General features: G+C 33.3%; 1 long non-coding RNA gene across 1 annotated transcript; it reads left to right on the top strand.

The window, feature by feature from the left end:
- Nucleotides 1-207: 207 nt before the first annotated feature.
- On the top strand, nucleotides 208-19902 carry LOC133185759 (uncharacterized). The gene is made up of 4 exons (XR_009720936.1): nucleotides 208-251; nucleotides 16245-16312; nucleotides 16481-16525; nucleotides 19843-19902. It is a non-coding gene; the product is annotated as an uncharacterized LOC133185759 (long non-coding RNA).
- Nucleotides 19903-20459: the final 557 nt, after the last annotated feature.

Here is a 20459-nt window from a genome sequence, read left to right as displayed (position 1 = left end):
AAATTTATTGTAAGAATTAAAATATTATGGAGAATTTTTGAAATATAGGTTAAGATAAAAATCTGCTCAAAAGCTCAGGAGCGAACCTCGTTAAGTTAAAGATTCATCGCTGTTTATGAACCTTGTATGAAACGGTAAGTTTTTAAGTCTGTGCAATGTTTATTTATGGGAAATACTTCTAACACTTTTTTTATTTCATTTACACAGATTGATAATGAAAGATTATGAGGCTCTCCTCAATGACTTTGTAGGTAAGTTTTTATAGTTCAAATGGCAGTAAATAGAAGTTGAAATTAGTACAGATAATTGCATTAAGTTGGTGACAAGGACCTTTTTACCTAAACAAATTCTTGTTTGATTGTTTTGATGTGTACACATGTAGGCAAACTGAAAATAAAACTTAACACCTGAGGTCAGACCCAAGCATTCATGTTACTTAAAACTAAAAAAATCTACAATACCAGTATTCCTATTGTTGTTAGAGCAATTTAAAAAAAAAAGTAGTTACTGTAGTTGGATTAAGAGTAGTATAATAAAATTTCTCAGAGTTTCTATTGCATGATAAAAATCCAGTTACCATAAAATCATTCTGCTATAGATGAATGTTGGTAAGGAATACATGTAATTTAGGCACAACAATGCATATAAATAAATATACATTTTCCATAATGGTATCTACACTACTTTGACATCCTATAGTTAAGTTGACTTCATTTGTGATGTTTTTTTTTACAATAGCAGAATGCACAATTTAAAAATTTTGTTGTCTTTAAGGATACACCAAAGGTTTTTTTTTTTTCAAGATTTTCAACAATTTTGAGATTTTTAGCTGAGAAAAAGAAGTTTATAAACTGCTTTATAGTGCCTGTAAAATTCTGACTAATGAGGTCTTTCAACCTTTCTGTAGATTTTCTTCTGTTTCTTATTTTTTTTTTTTTATTATTTTTCCGCCATGTGATTTTGAGTTACAAGATTTATCGAAAAGATTCATAGTTCATGAGAATGTACTCCGTAAAAGATTTTTGCTGTTGTCCCTGCGTATATGAACTTTGACCCTTCAAGGAGTTACATCCCCTTTTGCAATAAAAGCTTGTTATCCCTACTCCTTTGAAACGTAAACCGTAGAGATATGAAACCTTCACTAATGTCTTTGACTAATTTAGGAGACTTTTCAATCTATTCATTGCAAAAGTATTCATCGACACCTTCAATGATTTATTGCCCCTCAAAGTTTTAAATTTTTACAAAGAATCGAAAATTTTCAAAACAATAAGTCTTAAAGACATGAAACCAACTGCATTAGATTCTTTGACCATACCTCTTAAAAAAATAAGGTCAAGGTCATTCAAAATATGAGAAATTTAGCTCTTTTTGTAGCTCCTTTGTCTTTCAACATATACTATATATCATTACATCTATAATATGTCATCTTAAAGCTATTTCAAAGATTTTATTCTTATCCCCTAAGCTTGACACCTTGAAAAGTTATCGCCCCTTTCACTCTACTCCTCCAAAACCGTAAACTGCAGAGACACCAAACCTTCACTAAGGCCTAAATTAAAATATTGATTGTTTGCCCTCAGCCAACCGACCCACAAAAATTAGCCCGACTCAAACTATTTCATTGCTCTTCATTTACAATTTTTTTTATCTAAATAATTTCAAACCAGTTTGTTTTAATCTTGTTAAAAACTTCTTTAAAGTCATTTAGATGCTTTGATTAGTACATGAAGCGTTAAAAATAGACTGTAATTGGTGAAATATATGTTAATTCTAGAATAGCTATTTTGTTTATTCAGTACATGCGGCAATATCGCCTTAGATTTTAATGTATGCAAAGGTGTGAATTCAGGGTGTGAAAGGTGTACAGGAAATCACTTCTCACTTGAACGCTCACAGCTGACAAAAGCAGTAATAGGGGATAGAAAATAATGACTGAGAATGTAAAAGACATCAGACATAAATTATTATAAAATAAATTTAAAATAATTATCAAAATCGGAGGTGCTTTTTAAAACCAAAAGTAGAAAAAACATCGTTGATGAGGAAAAGCGGCAAACAAGGCTGCTGATTTTACCTTCAGATACATTTAGTCAACTTACATAAATGTAATAAAACTTAAATGTTGGATGAGAAATGGGCTTGGAAACACAGAGTATCAAGTCAAATACAGTAAATGATGTTCAAACTTTAAACTTGATACCCGCACGTTCAATGTTTCTACACCAGAAAGAAGTTCTCAATAGGATTTATGCAATTTTTTTCATATAAATTTTTAAATTTTTCGATATGATGAGTTTTCACTTGATATATCATTTTCCATAGAAAACAATGCCCTTTACAATTTTAGCTCACCTGAGCTGAAAGCTCTAGTGAGCTTTTCTGATCACCTGTTGTCCGTCCGTCTGTAAACTTTTCACATTTTCAACTTCTTCTCAAGAACCACTGGGCTAATTTTAACCAAACTTGGTACAAAACATCCTTGGGTGAAGGGGAGTAAAAATTGTTAAAATAAGGGCCAAGTCTCCTTCAAAGGGGAGATAATCAAGAAAAGACAAAAATTGGGTGGGGTCATTAAAAAATCTTCTCAAAAACTACTGGGCTAGAAAAGCTGAAACTTATGTGGAAGCATCTTGGGGTAGTGTAGATTCTAAATTGTTCACATCATGACCACGGGGATGAGGTAGGGGGGACCACAAAAGGTATGACAACGTAGGAAATCAGGTGAAGAACAGCAGGGCCAAAGTTACTCAGGTGAGCGTTGTGGCCCATGGGCCTATTGTTTCTAATTTCTAACTCACCCACCCATCCCCACTCCCCTTGATTTTTTTTTTACACAAATTAATACAAGCAGACAAAAAGTAAATAAACCACCTCAAGGCCTTATAAATTTTAAGCATGCAACAGAAAACATGTCTATTCCTTTTTCTTATTGCAGCAAAAAGTGCCCTTCTACCCATGTACAATCGTGCATTTAGGGGAAAATCATTGTCGAACATTTTTCTTTTACAAAAGCAAGGCCACATTAGTCATACTAATATTCAGAATCCCAATGTAGGTTAGATTTTAATTTGGTTATGTCATGAGTCCTTAAGTCTAGGTGGACCCACAATTTTTCAATGTAGAAAAATCTTTCAAAAACAACCTTTTGAAGAGCAGCAATATTAAAAGTGACTCAAATGAGCATTTTGGCAGTTATGCTTCTTTGTATAATTTTCAGGAAAAAAAATATTTTTCCTACTTACCTACCCACTGTTAAAAATCTGAGTCGGAAAAGGGCAAACAAACATTTTTTTAAATTTTGGCCTAATGTCTTACGGGTCTTTAGACACAACTTCAATCTATTCAGTGGGAAAGGATCTGATGACCCCTTAAATGAGTTATCGCCCTTTAACGTCTTTGCGCTTACTATTAAACCTTATAAGTTTACAACTAAAAGTCGTAGAAGCATGGGGTCAAGTGCAATGTAACTCTTGATCTTTGACCTTGAATATTTGATCAAAGACAAGGGTCAAGGTCATTTCAAAAATTTAAAATTTTTCATTTTTTACTTCTCTCAAGCCATTTCTGGTTTCTTTTTATTCAAAATTTAACTATAGAGAATGAAAAATCAAAAAAGATAAAATTTAAAGAAGGTGGAAAGACCTCTTAATGTTCGAGAATAATTAGTCTACTAGTTATGAAATGGTTTTTATACGCCCGTCTTTAGATGGGATGTATTATGTTATGGCGTTCATGTCCGTCCATCTGTCCGTCTGTTAGCTTTTTTCGTGTCCGGCTCATAACTTTAATACTATTAGGCCTAGGATTATTAAACTTTGTAAGCTGATACTTCTTGGGTAGAAGGTGTGTCGCACATTTAAAGTAAGTCGCTCTGACCTTTAATGAAGATGCTATGACCAAATATGGAAAAATCCTGTCTGGCTCATAACTAGAAAACTATTGGACTTGGAATCATCAAACTTGGCCAATTTATGCATCTTAGGTAGAAGGTATGTCGCAATCTATTTCAAGGTCACTGTGACCTTTAATTTAAGTGAAATAAAAAAAAATGTCTTTTTACTATTAGATTACATAATCCCAAAAAATGCAAGAGTGTTGCAGTATCCTTATTAAAAAAAAAGTTAAATCAAGAAAATACTTATTTTTTTCATTATATACTTTACAGCAATCTATAACAAATGTAATGTTACAAGAGAAATTCCACCTCTCCCATGGATGTAATTATCAAGCACTGGTCAAGGAGAATTTGATAACAAATATTGCATGTCAAATTAGAGAGAAATTAATGAGTTTAGTGTGAGGAGCTAACAGATAGAGCATCTCTGATCAAGCAGGTGTTATCTATATCTCTTGGGAACTGGGCAAAAAGAATCAGCCTGTTGGATTAAATAGTTGGCTAGCCCAACTTTTAAAATGAGTTTAGTGAAAAGTAATTCAAACTTATTTGATATTGTATAATAAATAAACTAATTTGATATTGTATAATATAATTAAAACTAATTATACTCAGGAGGGGGGGGTGATATTGGAATCAGCATGCCCGTTGTCCGTATGAATTGCAGCTTAAAACCAGTCTGACTTTATATAAATCTAAAAAAAAAATCAAGTTTTTAAAAAAATGTTATAATTATGGTAGATAGTCCCTAAAAATCTAAGAGTAATGCAGGAACCTTATTAAAAAATGTCGCATCGAGATTACTCAAAATTTTTGTTTCTTTTTATAAATCTTTGTAACAAATTAAAAAAAAAATCTTTGTTTTCAAATTTAATTTCAGAATGACAAAAATATAGATGCATTTTTATTGCACAACAAAGCAGAAAAAAGCTCTTATTTGTGTTCTTTGGGAATTAGACAGAAGAACTGCTTGTCAGTTTATAGGATATATCATTTGATGGCCAGCCTTTTATTTTTAATATTAATTTGATATAGATTAAGTTGTTAAGACTAAATTGATATTGTTTTATATGATATTTTATTTAATTTTTTGAAAATATCAACTAATTCAGAGCATCATGTCTCACAAGTCTGAAAAAGGGGGGGGGGGGAGGCTGCAGATGGGCATTTAATGTCAAGCTCTAACACAACCAGTTGAGGATCTGTAATGTAATATTTGTTATAATTAATGCCTTCACCACAGGAGATGTATAAACAAATATTTAAAGGAATGGGAAAACCATTGAAATCCTTGTATCAAGGTAATGACATGATTTTCTTGCACTCTAAACTGTTTACAAGTTTAGCTTTTAAAAAAAGCTTAGAGAGTCAGCCAGTGCATTTTTCTTTTTTAGCTCACCTGAGCCGAAGGCTCAAGTGAGCTTTTCTGATCACTTTTTGTCCGGCGTCTGTCTGTCTGTAAACTTTTTACATTTTCGACTTCTTCTCAAGAACCACTGGGCCAATTTCAACCAAACTTGTCACAAAGTATCCTTCGGTAAAGGGGATTCAAGTTTGTTCAAATGAAGGGCCACGCCCTCATTCAAGGGGAGATAATAAAGAATTAGTGAAAATTAATAGCGTCTTTTAAACATCTTCTTCTCAAGAACAACAAGGCCAGGAAAGATGAAACTCATTTGAAAGCATCCTCAGGTAGTGTAAATTCAAGTGTGTTCAAATCATGACCCCCAGGGAAAGGGCGGGGCCACAGTGGAGGATCAAAGTTTTACATAGAAATATATAGAAAAAATCTTCAAAAATCTTTTTCTCAAGAACAGCAAAGCCATGATGAGTCATATTTATATGGAAGCATCCTCAGGTAGTGTAGATTTAATTTTGTTCAAATCATGACCCCCAGGGGTAGGGAGGGGCCACAATGGAGGATCAAAGTTTTACATAGAAATATATAGGAAAAACCTTCAAAAATCTTCTCAAGAACAGCAAAGCCATGATGAGTCATATTTATATGGAAGCATCCCTAGGTAGTGTAGATTCAAGTTTGTTTAGATCATGACCCCCAGGGGTAGGGCGGGGCCACAATGGAGGATCAAAGTTTTACATAGAAATATATAGGAAAAACCTTCAAAAATCTTCTTCTCAAGAACAGAAAAGCCATGATGAGTCATATTTATATGGAATCATCCTCAGGTAGTGTAGATTCAAGTTTGTTCAGATCATGACCCCCAGGGGTAGGGCGGGGCCACAATGGAGGATCAAAGTTTTACATAGAAATATATAGGAAAAATCTTCAAAAATCTTTTTCTCAAGAACAGCATAGCCATGATGAGTCATATTTTTATGGAAGCATCCTCAGGTAGTGTAGATTCAAGTTTGTTCAAATCATGACCCCTGGGATAGGGAGGAGCCGCAATGGGGGATCAAATTTTTACATTGAAATATATAGGAAAAATCGATGGCGATGTGGCCCATGGGCCTCTTGTTGCTTTTTTCCTAGCCACCGTGCTTAGGTGAGTGATGTGGCCCATGGGCCTCTTGTTAGTGATAATGTTTAAAAGCTTTAGGAAACAGAAATTTTGTATAAGAAAAAATGATTTCAGCAATATCTTCAGCCGATTTGGCCAGTTGATTTTTTAGTTTTTCAGCATAGGAGCGGAGAGTTTGGGGTTAGAACGACCCCATGCATGCAGGTTCTCTCATTATTTTGTGAATTAAATACGAAAAAGAAAACAAAAAGTTTAATTATGTTTAAATGCACATAGGCTAGCATAATTTCATTAAAAGTCAGTAGCCGCTCACATCAGGTTTTGTCAGCTTTCAAAACCCCTTACACTAACCTCGCATCTCATTTACACTACTTTTGCTTTAATACGTAACATTCTTTAGCCCGTTTTACAAATAATTTTCTATATAATTTTTTTTGACAACTTTCGTTGATTTTTAGACTTTTATAAGTCTGAACCCCCTGGGACCACCAACCCTCTGGATCCGCCCTCTAATCTTGTCAAAGTCGTTTACTCAAACTTTTCTATTACATTATTACATTATTATTTAGGGAAAAAGAGCGTTGTAGTTTTCACGTCGTCATTTTCTTCCAGAAGGAGCTTTGCAAACTTCACTAATGGGTGTTAGTGAAACTTGCAAAGTGTCTCTGGTAGAGATTGCCTCGGTCAACTTCACCCAGACAAGAAATCCTTAATTGCCATACGGAACCCCCTTATTAAGATTATAAATAAATGACAATTGCAAAATAGTGTTGTATTGATTGATTGATTGATTGTATATTGTTTTACGTCCCATTCGAGAATTTTTCACTCATATAGAGACGTCACCATATACCGGTGAAGGGCTTCAAATTTTGACCTTTACTCGGCACTCAGGGCCATTGAGCAGTGAGGGATCTTTATCGTGCCAACGCCTGCCGTGACACGGGGCCTCGGTTTTTAAGGTCTCATCCGAAAGACCCGCAACTTTCACTCCAAAGTGCCGAGCGCATGGCGAAGGAACAGTTGCTACCTATTTTTTATCGACTTAGGTCTGTCGCGGCCGAGATTCGAACTCACGACCTCCCGATCACGGAGCGAGCGCTCCAAAATAGTGTTGTAACTTTTAGAATATAAAAAATAAATATTCAGGGCTAGACAAATAGCAACCAATTTTGTTTGGTGGGCAAGTTATTTGATAAATGGTGCCTGCCCGCGGACAAGTGCTTTTTCCCATTTACAAAAAAATCATATACTCAATATGTCTTTTGTGTTACTGCTTTTAAAATATCATGAATCACAACAAAGCATCTGTTTTCGCTGCTGTTGACCACTATATTGAATACTCGGTCGGAACTTCTCTAGAATTTACCCATGAATGTGTTGTTAAAATGAACACAAGTCATAAAACATGACAAAATATTAAATTCATTCTGTGAATACAGACGTGCTACTGTTATTAAAATTGGTGTTGCTGATTGGCAATCACATATTCATGAAGTCGATAGCTCAATCGGCATGCAGAAGTGTTCACAGATTTGTTTCGTTTGTAGGTTTTTTTGAGATCAATCACTGTTCGTTATCTTCACCTTTTTCATTAGATTAATTAAAAGAAATTATATGGAGTATCTTATTGAAGAATTTTGAGGTGAATAGAATGAAACTTTGACTTTACCAATGCCCTGAAAATATCGAAAGAAATCTGGGAGAATGTAGTGATTTTAGATCTAGGTTGATTCCTTTGTAGTATCTCGGTTGAAAAATAATTTAATGTTAATGATTTTGTTTAAATTAAGAAACAGGTCGGACAAGCATTTGGTAGGACAAGTAATTTTATGATGGTAACCTGTCCGAGGGCAAGTAATGCAAAATTCTATTTGTCTACCCCTGAAATATTTACTGAACAACACAGGCATCAAGCATGTAACATCATAAACATGTAAACTTCGTTAAATCCTGTACTTTGCGTTTTATTTTATATTTTAATCTATCGACTTTTCTTATTTTACCTAATAAAATTTAATGATTTACTTGACATTAGAACTAATGTAGAATTTGAAAATAAAATAAAACACTTTTACAAATTTATTACCAATCTTTTTATGCTTGCCAACCTGAATTTCCACAGCCTAATAGTGTAATTTAATGAAAGAAAGATGAACAAATAAGGAGTTAAATATAAACAAGAGGCCGATGGGCCACAACGCTCACCTGAGTAACTTTAGCCTTCCTGTTCTTCACCAGATTTTCTTCCTTGTAATACCTTTTGTGGCCCCACCCTACCCCATGGGGTCATGATTTGAACAAGATTCTACACTACCCCAGGATGCTTCCACATAAGTTTCAGTTTTTCTGGCCCAGTGGTTCTTGAGAAGAAGTTTTTAAAACATTTTTTCTATATATTCCAATGTAAATCTTTTATTCCCTATTGCGGTCCCATCCGATCCCCGGGGGTCATGATTTGAACGATTTAGATTCTACACTTCCCAGGGGTGCTTCCACATAAGTTTCAGCTTTTCTTGCCCAATGGTTCTTGAGAAGATTTTCCCTAGATATTTCAATGTAAAACTTTGATTTCCTATTTTGGCCCCACCCAACCCCCGGGGGTCATGATTTGAATAATGTAGATTTTACAATATCCCAGAATGCTTCCACCAAATTTTCAGCTTTTCTGGCCCAGTGGTTCTCGACAAGTAGGTCTTTAAGGATTTATTTCCATATATTTCAATGTAAAATTTGGATTCCCTATTGTGGCCCCACCCTACCCCCGGGGGTCATGATTTGTATAATGTAGAATCTACACTACCCCAGAATGCTTCCACATAAGTTTCAGCCTTTCTGGCTCTGGTTCTTTAGAAGGAAATTTTTTCAAGATTTTTTTCTACATATTTCAATGTTAAACTTTGATTCCCTATTGTGGCCCCAACCTATCCCTGGGGGTCATGATTTCAAGAATTAAGATTTTACACAACCCTAGAATGCTTCCACCTAATTTTCAGCTTTTCTGGCTCAGTGGTTCTTGAGAAGAAGATTTTTAAAGATTTTTTTTTCTATGTATTTCAATGAAAAACTTGTGGCCCCACCCTAACCCTGGGGGTCATGATTTGAACAATTTAGATTCTACACTTTACCTGGATGCTTCCACATAAGTTTAAGCTTTTCTTGCCCAGTGGTTCTTGAGATTTTTTTTTATTGGTCCCACCCTATTTTAGGCGCATCGCTATCAGCGATGTAGCCTCATTGCTGACGACCCCCACTCTTTCTTTCAATTACTGCGGTGGCAAAGGACTCCACAATATTCATTCTACATATGCTAGTGAAAATAGTGCAAATGTATATTGACAAGTTGGTGATATTCATTGTCTATTTTTTAAATATCAAATAACATAAAATCTCATATTTATATGTTGTTTATACTTTGAAAGCAACAATTAAGTTAAATTAAAAAAAGAAAAAACAAACAAAAACCGAGAAAGAGAAAACAACAAACAAACAAGTGCGCTACGCGGAGTAAGATCTATTTGCATTACAACAACTTGTACTAAAAATTATTAGGCCTTTTAAGCGACATTGCTTGTACAAATATCTGAGAAAAATGTTTTATTTAATAAAGCAACACTAACAATAGGAACGGGATTGTTGTTTTTATAGAAATAGAAGGAATATTATTATTTTTCACTCGGTGAAACGAATAGTAAGATGTCCAACTGAATAAATTTTTGCAACAGGCTCCACCTTTCGGGGGGAAAAATTCCACGAGGAAGGGTGACTTGAAACTGAAGTGATCGGTTTTTGGTGAAATGTCGGTTGAATATCATGAAATGACTGATAAAAAACTGGAAACTGTGGATTTCAATTTATAGGATTACTAATACATGTACCTTATAAACTTAGACTTTTTGAGTTCAATCCTTACTGCTAAGGTTTTATAGTCAGTTTTATCGAAAATATCAGAAAATATCATATCGGCCACCATTGACGGGTTTCATAGTATACCACGCCGATTGTATTTTTTCAGTCCCGTATTATTTATTTGAATATTTCATGTATCAATATGGTTAACGTATTCATGGTATTATGCCATTTTGCTTGAGAAAACTAGTCTAAGACAAAGTATTGATATTTTTGAAAAGTGCACATAAGGAAGGAAACAAAAAAAATTCAGATATGAAATTATATAGAATTACTCAATAATCAATTATTTCTAAATTCTCATCATTATTTCATCTTCCCACTGTGATAATAATTAAAGAATAAAAATAAAAAAATAAAAAATTAATTGAAATCAATGAAAATTTAATTAAAATATCATTGAATTATAATTTACATATTGGACTATCTTTAAAGAAATGTTTGTTTACCGTTTCCTGACCGACTGGTTAAAAATGCCACAACGCAAAACTTTTTTTATCATCAAAGAAACGATATTTTATTATTTTTCTTTGTTCCTGATTTTTTTCATTCCCTCAACATGCCTCTCAGGCCTTCAGGCCTTTGATTGTCTTTTCTTGATTTTCTCCCCTTATAAGGAGGCTTGGCCATTCACTTTGATAATTTAATCTCCCCTTCAGCCAAGGCTGCTTTTTAGCGACTTTGTTTAAAATTGGCCGAGTTTTTCTTGAGAAGAAGTTGAAAATATGAAAAATTTACAGACAGATAGACAGCTTGACAGACGGACGGACAAAGGGTGATCAAAAAGCTCACTTGAGCTTTCAGCTCGGGTGAGCTAAAAAGAATGTAGCAGGGGAAGCCAGCTGTGTCTCTCCCGATCTATCCATTGCAATCCTTTACAAATCATATTGGCCAATTTGATAATTAACATCAGGATCGAAATGCTTTAAACGAAAACGAAAGTAAAAGTAATAAAAACTGAAAAGCTTCAAAATCTGAAATAATCCAATATTTATGCTACAGAATTGAATACACTTGTAAAATACATTTAAGATACTTTTCAAAAGAGTTTAAACTGATGCGCCAAACACTTAGTAAAACGAATTTATACAATTTTATGCCTCGTTGCGTAGAACACACGTTTTATGAATAGTTGCCAACCAGTTAAATTACTGCGAACCAGATTATTGATGTTGCAAGAGCTAATATATACACACCCCAATACAGGACATTTTCCCAAAGAAAACAGCACCAAATGCCTTTACTGTTTAAAACTGTATTTACATTATATTGGTATATGCATGGTGTTAAAATAGGGATTTTGTTGTTTAATCCATATTGATTTAACTGAAATGAAATCAACAGGTCTACGTCAATCTCCCAGAATCGCTTGCACTTTTTATATTAACCAATGTCAGGGTACCAATCTACCTCCCAGAATTCCAGAACACGCAAGCACATTTGAAGTTCTTGGTAAGATAACTAGTCAGTTCGCAGGCTGATTAATGACAATTGAACAATATTTGACGAGCGTATCATGCTGTGGTGGAACACTTTATTTATTAGCGATTCTGTGTAACCACTTAAACTTTTTTGCCACGCATGGTTACCGATTTTGATGAAACTTTGCCCTTTATTACAACTTGACACCAGAAACATATATCAAATAAAATTTCATTGCTATGTGTTTTGGTTGCCATAGTAACAGCCAGAAAAGTTGAAAAAAATGAGATTTTCAGCTACCTTGAATCTTTATCAAGCCTTAATAAAGACTAAGAAAAACAACAAACCATTCTCACAAAAACATGACACCTTGTTTCCACTTATGCTATAAAGAAACTATTTAGAATTTATCTTTAAGTAAGTGGTAACCATGGGTACATTTGGAATACATTTTTGAAAAATGCTGAAAAACGCTCAATATTCATTTATGATAGATGATACATGATCAAACTCAATCAACAACCAAAGAAAAACAGTAAAATTATTTGACCTAAAGTAATTAGTTATTGGCAATATTATTCTAAAAATAACTTTCATGGTTGCCATGGTAACACAGTGTAACCATGCAAAATCTGTTGCTAAGATTGGGTTAATGCTACTATCTTGAGGAAAAACAATAAAATTCATGACAGGCACATATACATCCTTAGGACTTTGAAAAACCGACAACATAAAGAAAAAATAGGAATTTATTGTTACTTTGCAGTGTAACCATGGAAACAACATATTAGTTGATTAAGGGGATGAAGGACACATGGTCACATGACTTTGTTAAACTACGTCATAGTCTCCATTTATATAAGTGCAAAACGTGTAAAGCATCAGTTCTTGTAAAACATTTTGACAATTTTTTTTCTTTAATTACCATCTTATATTAAAAGAATAAAAAGTTTAACATTCTTGTAAACATTAACAAATTATGAAAAAAAGATTGATCCACTCCTCTGTTTCTTTAAACTGCGCGTCCAACAAGTCGTTGACGTCATACACGATCTGCTAGTACAGCAAGATCATACTCGGTGAATACAAGGGCGGTATTATTATATAAAAACAGGTCATAATCAGTATATGATGAAGTATTTTGAGAAACGGGGAACACAAAAATTATTTTTGCGTGCCTGATGACGGAAATCTTATGTAGGTATATCTTATTTCGCTTATTTAGCTTACGTGTGACGTCATAGTCGCTTTTTCCCTTACTCGAGAAATGTAAACATGACAAGTTTTTGTCCTGCTTATGTCGTCTTTAACGATATCCTGTGCAATATTGAGGTCAGCTTCACCATTCGAAATTTTTACAGTTAATCAATAATTTGAAGGACTTGCATTTCAACGTAAATTTAAAAATATTGAATGATAGAATTTTTTGTAAATTACGTTTTTTGTTGTTTAAGTTGTCTTAAAAAGTTCGTAATTTTCCCTATCCAGATGCAGTGTGATAGATGAATCTTGCCTTTTCGAATTTTAAACCCAATTCATACTCTGAAATATTTTAAAAGATACATGTTCACTTACATATTTTTTATATATGCTTTAAAAATCCAATTATGGACAGAGTAATGAGCCCGGAAACATGGAGAATTAAAACTCCACTTAGATACTGTAGGGCATAATATTTGTCAATCAATATCTCTAAAATAAGGTAAGAAACCTAATGATATAACTGCTTTAAGATATGTGGGACATACTTAATAAGAAATATACAAAATATAAAAAAAAATTGAATGACAAGTATTTTTTCAGCTAAAGGTCCTTCTTCCCCTTAAAGTGATATTTTTGGCTGCTTTGGGAATTTACTTATTTTTTAATAAAGAAACATATTATTTGACTCACCTTGAATAGTACTTATCTGGTAGAACTAAAGTTGAGTATCATATGTTAATGGTAATCTAACAACCAATCTTTATGATAAACGTGATGACTTTAACTTTTCAATCGTCAACTTCCCTTACTTATGCAGCAATATACCTTCATCACCTGCATACGGGGTATATATCTCTCAGTTGATTCGATACGCAATAGCATTCTCTACGTATGTACAGTTTCTAAAACGAGGTAAATTATTGACAAATAAGTTGATGAAACAAGAATATCAGCTGTCTCGTTTAAAGTCATCATTTTGTAAGTTCTATGGTCGATACAATGACCTTGTCAGCAAATACAATTTATCATTGAGTCAAATGCTGACTGACGTTTTTCATACTAATTGTTAGACCATTATTTACACACTGAATTGTCGACGGATTTTTCCGTTATTTTCCGATCATGACAAGGAGCACACGGCGGGTGTGACCGGTCGGCAGGGGATGCTCACTCCTCCATGGCACCCGATCCCACCTCTGATGTTTGGAGGTCCGTGTTTGCTCTGCTCCTATTTTGTATTGTATAATGGACTTTTGAGCTTGAATACTGTTCGTTATCTCCATATATTTCATATTGATAAAGTTTGTTGAAAAATACAACACTGTTGCTATGGTTACCAAGAAGGGAAAATGTTCAATTTTGTTAATTTTATATCAATATTAAATTCTATGTGCCAGCTTTTTGCATCCAGTTAGAGACTGGGTGGTAGTCAAAATTGAAAGTCAGGTTAGTTGATCATATATATCAATCATAAAAGTTTTGGGAATCAACATACAAGGGTACGTATCCAAGGAAACAGAATATTTTTCAGATTTTTATGCATATTTTTTCGGCTTATTTCCATAGCAATGCTCTATTTAAAGACATGAATTTGAATTTTTTGAAATGTGAAAATTAGGGTCACACCAACGCCTTTAAAAATTGATCCTCAATTATATAGAAATATGCTTTTTAAAAAGATAGGATAAGATTAAAACACTAAGAGAGTAAATTTAAAATTCTTTTGTGGTATTAAAACCATGGCAACCATTGCCAACCTATAAGAAATATCACATTTCGTCCTTGGTATATGTTACAAGGATCTCTTGTCTATTATTTGCTTGCATTTCAACCTATACTTGTTTTTAATCTTAAGTGTATGACTTTATAAAATTAAATGAACAAAATTATTACTTTGAATACTTTGGTTCCATAGTAACATATATAATAGTTGATTTACCAAACATGTTTATCATGCATTTAAGAGAGCAGGCCTTAAACTTTCAGAAACAGTCATTGCCACTTGTTTGCTTTGCTGCAAACGTTAACTGTGGGACTCTGAATATGTTGAAAAATGCCATTTTTCAAATTTTAGGACATGTTGCTATGGTAACCATGACACATAGCAGCCAATTTTTGCCTGATTTGAGTTTACGGTATCAAAGACTTTTATCATAGAGGATTTGGAGAAATTCTGAGACTATGCGTGCCACAGCTCCTATATAAAAGTTAAAGTCATTACAGGGAATGGCTCTTTAAAATTATTTAACAATAATGAAACATAAACACTACCACATGTGAATGTTCTGTTATTGAAGCTTCTGATTTGATCTGTGACTGTCTGCTCATGAAAGAGGCAATAAATAATTGGGGAATTCTTCCCTAGCCACACAAGAGATTATCAGTAATTAAACTACAGGGACTCTAGATTTAGAGAGGGAGATCTAACAGATCACTGATGACTGTAAAATAGGAGGCGGTGCTAAGCTCTTGCCCTTTTGCTGTAAAATCTCTCTGATTCAGAATTGAATTAAAAGCTTCTAAATACAGAAAAGAACATCCCATTCTTTGAATATGCATTGGAAATATGGTTAACTGACAAATATCCATAGCTGGATCTCCAAGGTGTCATATATTTCGAGCTTTGACAGATTTTGTTGGGTAATAGGTTTTTGCCCTCTACTGTAAAGTAAGATCAGACAGTTTATGGTATTAATTAAAAGGATTCAGCTCTCTTATTTAATGACCAATTTCTCTGAAAATTGGCTAGGTTGCTTCTCAAATATGTGTTCACAAAACCGTATTGCAGATTTTTTATATATCTTGCTTAGTTTTGGAATTATTGAGGGAAATGTTAAATTAGGCTAAAAAGTTGGTAACCTTGAAGTCCAAATGGCTGTAACTTTTGGATTAGAAGATTTTTAAAAAAAAATGAGGTACAGTTTGAAGTTCAATCTTTAATCAACCTTGAGGCAAAAAGACCACTTTGAGAGGAGAAATACAAAAAAGTTGATTTATAAAAAAAACTTATGCACTAAAATTTACATCAAATTTTAAATAATTTTTTAATAAGTTGTCAATTTAACTTTAAATAAGGATAATTAAATAGTAAATTTAACAAGCTTTCAAATAATATATACTTTTATGGTACTATCTTTAATAATGAAAGAATTACACGCAAATTAAATTCCGGCATTTGGAAACCTTTGGTGTATCCTTAAATGCATAGAATTATGATACATGTATGTACATTAATTTACTTGTTTTAATAAAATACATGTACTTTTGGTATATGTTATGGTGTGCTAATAGAAAATGTATTCAAAATGAATTCACCACTTTTGTTCCAGAGGAAAGAGAAATCCTTAAACAGGAAATTGTTGAACTAAAAAAGGAGCTGGAGAAAGCTAATGAAAAGGTTTGTATTGTGAACTTGGGCTTCAGTGAAAGTCAACTCTGTGTTTAAACTTAAAGAAATAAAACCTATTGTATTTTTGAGTAGAGGATGATCTATATATTGCATGCATTTCATTTTTAAAACAATTCTTTCACAAATCCATTGTACTTTTTTTTATAAACTTCACAGGTATCAGAAGCCAGGAAGAGAGATAACGCTATGCTTTATCCAAGGGTAGGTATTTTATAAATAGAACTTCCAGTTTTGACACAACCGGATGAGTGACCAGGTAAAAGTTTTTGGAGCAGGTCCATTTCCAAGTAATTATAAACCTTACCTGGACCAAACTTGCATGGATGATGCATCTAGGGTTGGACACTACCAGACATGCTTCGGATGCTGGATCTGATCTACATTTTCCAGATGAGTGATTTTTAGCCATATTTTAACAAAATTAGCATGGATGATGTATCTAGGGATGGACACTTCTAGACTTGCTTTGGATGCTGATTTTTTCCTATACTTTCCAGATGAGTGAACAGGATAATTTTTTTGGAGTAGCTCTGTATTATATGTCCTTTATGACTAAGCTTGCATGTATGATGCATCTAGGGATGGACACTTCCAGTCTTGCTTCAGATGTTGGAACTGGCCTTCATTTTCTTGATTAGTGAACAAGTAAAAGTTTTTGGAGCAGGTCCATTCCCAAGTACCTACAAGTTCTACTTAAACCAAACTTGCATGGATTTTGATCTTGGGATGCACACAAACTAGGAAAAAAATATGATGTGAGATTTGCCAAGTACTGAAAGATATCATTCGTCAAGGTGAGCTTAGTAATCTTTGATTACCTATGTTTTTGGATAAGTTTCACCGGGGATATCTCAAAGTTTTGTCAAAAACGAAAATCGCATGAGATAAATAATATAAATAGAACATCTATAATTGTGTGATTTGATATTTGCTTTATCCAACTTGTTGAAATGGTGTATATTTGCTCGGCAAGCCTCGCGAACATACTCCATTTCAACTTGTCGGATAAGGCAAATATCACATCACACAATATAGATATCCTCTATTTACGTATACTACGAGGGTCATTAAAAAAATTCGTAGACTTTTGTCATAACTTTTTTATTTAACGTCATATTATAACCAAATTTGGTACACATATTTTAACAATAGATTTAAATAATTGAAGTCAAAAAATTGGAATATATCTTGATATTTATTAAAATTATCAAAGATTTAAGACGGCAAATATGGGGTCACGGACCAGGGTTAAAATTGAGTTATTTACTAATTATACACTATAATTTTTATTGCAATACCTCTAATAAATAGCGCTTTAACGAAATAAAATTTAAATATTCAAATTTAGTATTCAGGGATAGACATTAACTTTTAGATTCACTCGCCCGAAGGGCAAGTAATCTCAAACTTTGACTTGCTCGACTGCAAAACTTGGTTGCCCAAATTTAAGAAAGAAGAAAATAACTTAAATCATTGCTGAAAATGTCTCTATGATAAGAAAAAAATATGACTAGATACACTAACTGTCTATTTGGCAGGTTGAACTACATGAAAAAAAAGCCAATTCAATGCAATGTTTACCCCTGTCCTTGTCAATCTAACCTGGAAACACACACTGCCATCCAGCAAAAACCCAACCCCCTCTTGTGTTCTTTTCTAGTAAAATTTATACTTCTAAAAATTATTTTCGAGAAGATTCTGAATTTGATTTTTAAGATATAAACTAAAGGTAGGCTTGCTACGAAACGTACATGTTTTGATCAGGATACCTTGTGTTACTTATATTCTTTGAGTGAATAAGTAATCTTAATGTTTCCTAATAAGTAGGCAACAGATTTGTTAGACATAGAGCGTAACTACCATCATGAAAGACAACAATAACGAACCCGACTTTTAAATTGAATTTTAATATAGAATGCTACCGAGGGATTCCGAATGCAGAAACCATGCAGGCACGAACCTGGTGGAAATCAATTTTTAATTGTTTGATAAATAAATTAATGTAATCTACATTTCTATCAGAAAAATTCTCTTGCCTGATCAGACAAATATGTTGAAAGATTAACTTGCCGAACTGAGGTTTTACTTGCCTCTGGCAATCGGACAACCGTTAATGTCGATCCCTGGTATTGTTCTATTACTTCAGATGCTAAAATGTAATGTAATACATTGCTTCCTTTAAAAGATATCATTTTTGAAGACAGATAGACTTCATTTAAAAAAGCGAAAATGATGACATCAAAGGACGTCACAGAGCAGCGAGTAGTGACAAAATTTTGCTTTGCATTCAGGAAACCTTTAAAACGAACTCTGAAAGTGCTGGAGGATCAGGAAATAATCATATCAAAAATGAGCCATGCATTTGTATGTATATGGATATGACAGTTTTTGAGTGGTAGAGACTTTGAATCGGATGATGGATGGTCTGCGAAGAAGCAGATTATAGTTAAAATTCTTGTCAAAAGAGTTAGTACATGTAACTTCATGAAACATGATGTGTGCTTCACTGTTACAGGACTTGTGAAAGCAGAGTTACACAGTTAAGAATTTGAAATCACTGACAAACTAACTTAAGCTACTCAAACAATTGTTAGCATAGTAGATGTCAGGTGTTATGGATATGTTTTTATGAATGGGTAAGACCTACAAACCCTGTGTGAAATGAAAAGGCAGAGTAATTTTAAGAAACTTTCTCACCATTGGTTTTGACGTTACAATGTTGTTAAGCTTGCTCCGTGGTGACAAAACATGTTGCTTTTAAAATTGAGTAACATGATTTCCATTTAATCAAATGGAGTGAAACTTCACACATCGACAAAATAAATGTTTTTACATATGAAAATGTGTTGATCTTAAAATTTGTGAAAGTAATATGATTGATAAGAGACATTGTCTACGTATTTTTTGATGACCCTGGTTCAATAAAAAGTGGGGGATGGGGAGGGGGGGGGGAGAAAATCAACATTTACAATAGTGAAATGTTGTGCTTGAAAAAAATGGGGGTTGGGGTCTGGGCCCCCTGATACTACAACTTAAAACTTTGAAGTAAAAATTATTGTCATATAATATTGGAAATATCTCAGACCGTTTGGGGTGATAACAGACCAATTTAACTCAATAAAGCATTAGATCTTTACGTTGTCCATAAACATCCTGTATTATGTTGAACTCTGTGTTTATCAGAATAAAGCATTAGATCTTTAAGTTGTCCATAAACATCCTGTATTATGTTGAACTCTGTATTTATCAGAATAAAGCATTAGATCTTTAAGTTGTCCATAAACATCCTGTATTATGTTGAACTCTGTGTTTATCAGAATAAAGCATTAGATCTTTACGTTGTCCATAAACATCCTGTATTATGTTGAACTCTGTGTTTATCAGAATAAAACATTAGATCTTTAAGTTGTCCATAAACATCCTGTATTATGTTGAACTCTGTATTTATCAGAATACAGCATTAGATCTTTAAGTTGTCCATAAACATCCTGTATTATGTTGAACTCTGTATTTATCAGAATGAAGAATCGCTAAAAAGGTTGAAAGAACTTATGGCAGAGGAGAAATTAAAGAGGTAAGTTATTCTTGCAGGGGATTGAAAGATACATTCGTGTACAAGAATGTCAATTCTAAATAATTATTAATTGAAACATGAATAATCCGTAACAAGATAATTTGTATCATTTTGATAACCTGTTACAGGCTTGGGTTCAGTAAGAGAACTTTTAGTGGAAAGATTTGCTTAAATATTGATTAAAAAAAAATCTAGGTTTGAGTTTTGTCCTTCATACTCTTTTGAATCTGTAACTTTCATTGAAGTAGCCTGTAGGATTACATAGAATTAGTCATATTTTAGATGCTACATCTGATAATAATACATATTATTATTTATTTTATGTATTAATAAAGTCATGTAATATTGGAATGAATTACTCTAAATTAGGCTTTGGTGAAACGCAAGGAAATGCAGCTTGAGAGCAAAAGCCCTAGAACAAAATGTATTCTAGCTTTCTGCTGCTCTTAAAATCTTATAAAAGGATGTATTCGTTATAACGAAAGATTTGACCTATAGGAGAGAAAAATTTTCCGGAAAAAGTCACTTTTAAAAATAATGTTCTTTAGTTGTTTTCATTCA

Source organism: Saccostrea echinata, unplaced genomic scaffold (assembly GCF_033153115.1).
Source record: "Saccostrea echinata isolate AGI-Se365-2 ecotype Australia unplaced genomic scaffold, CSIRO_AGI_Sech_v1 ptg000012l, whole genome shotgun sequence".
NCBI classification, from domain to species: Eukaryota; Metazoa; Mollusca; class Bivalvia; order Ostreida; family Ostreidae; genus Saccostrea; species Saccostrea echinata.
Note: the sequence above shows the minus strand (reverse complement) of the source record. Positions and strands in the feature narration are given on the sequence as shown.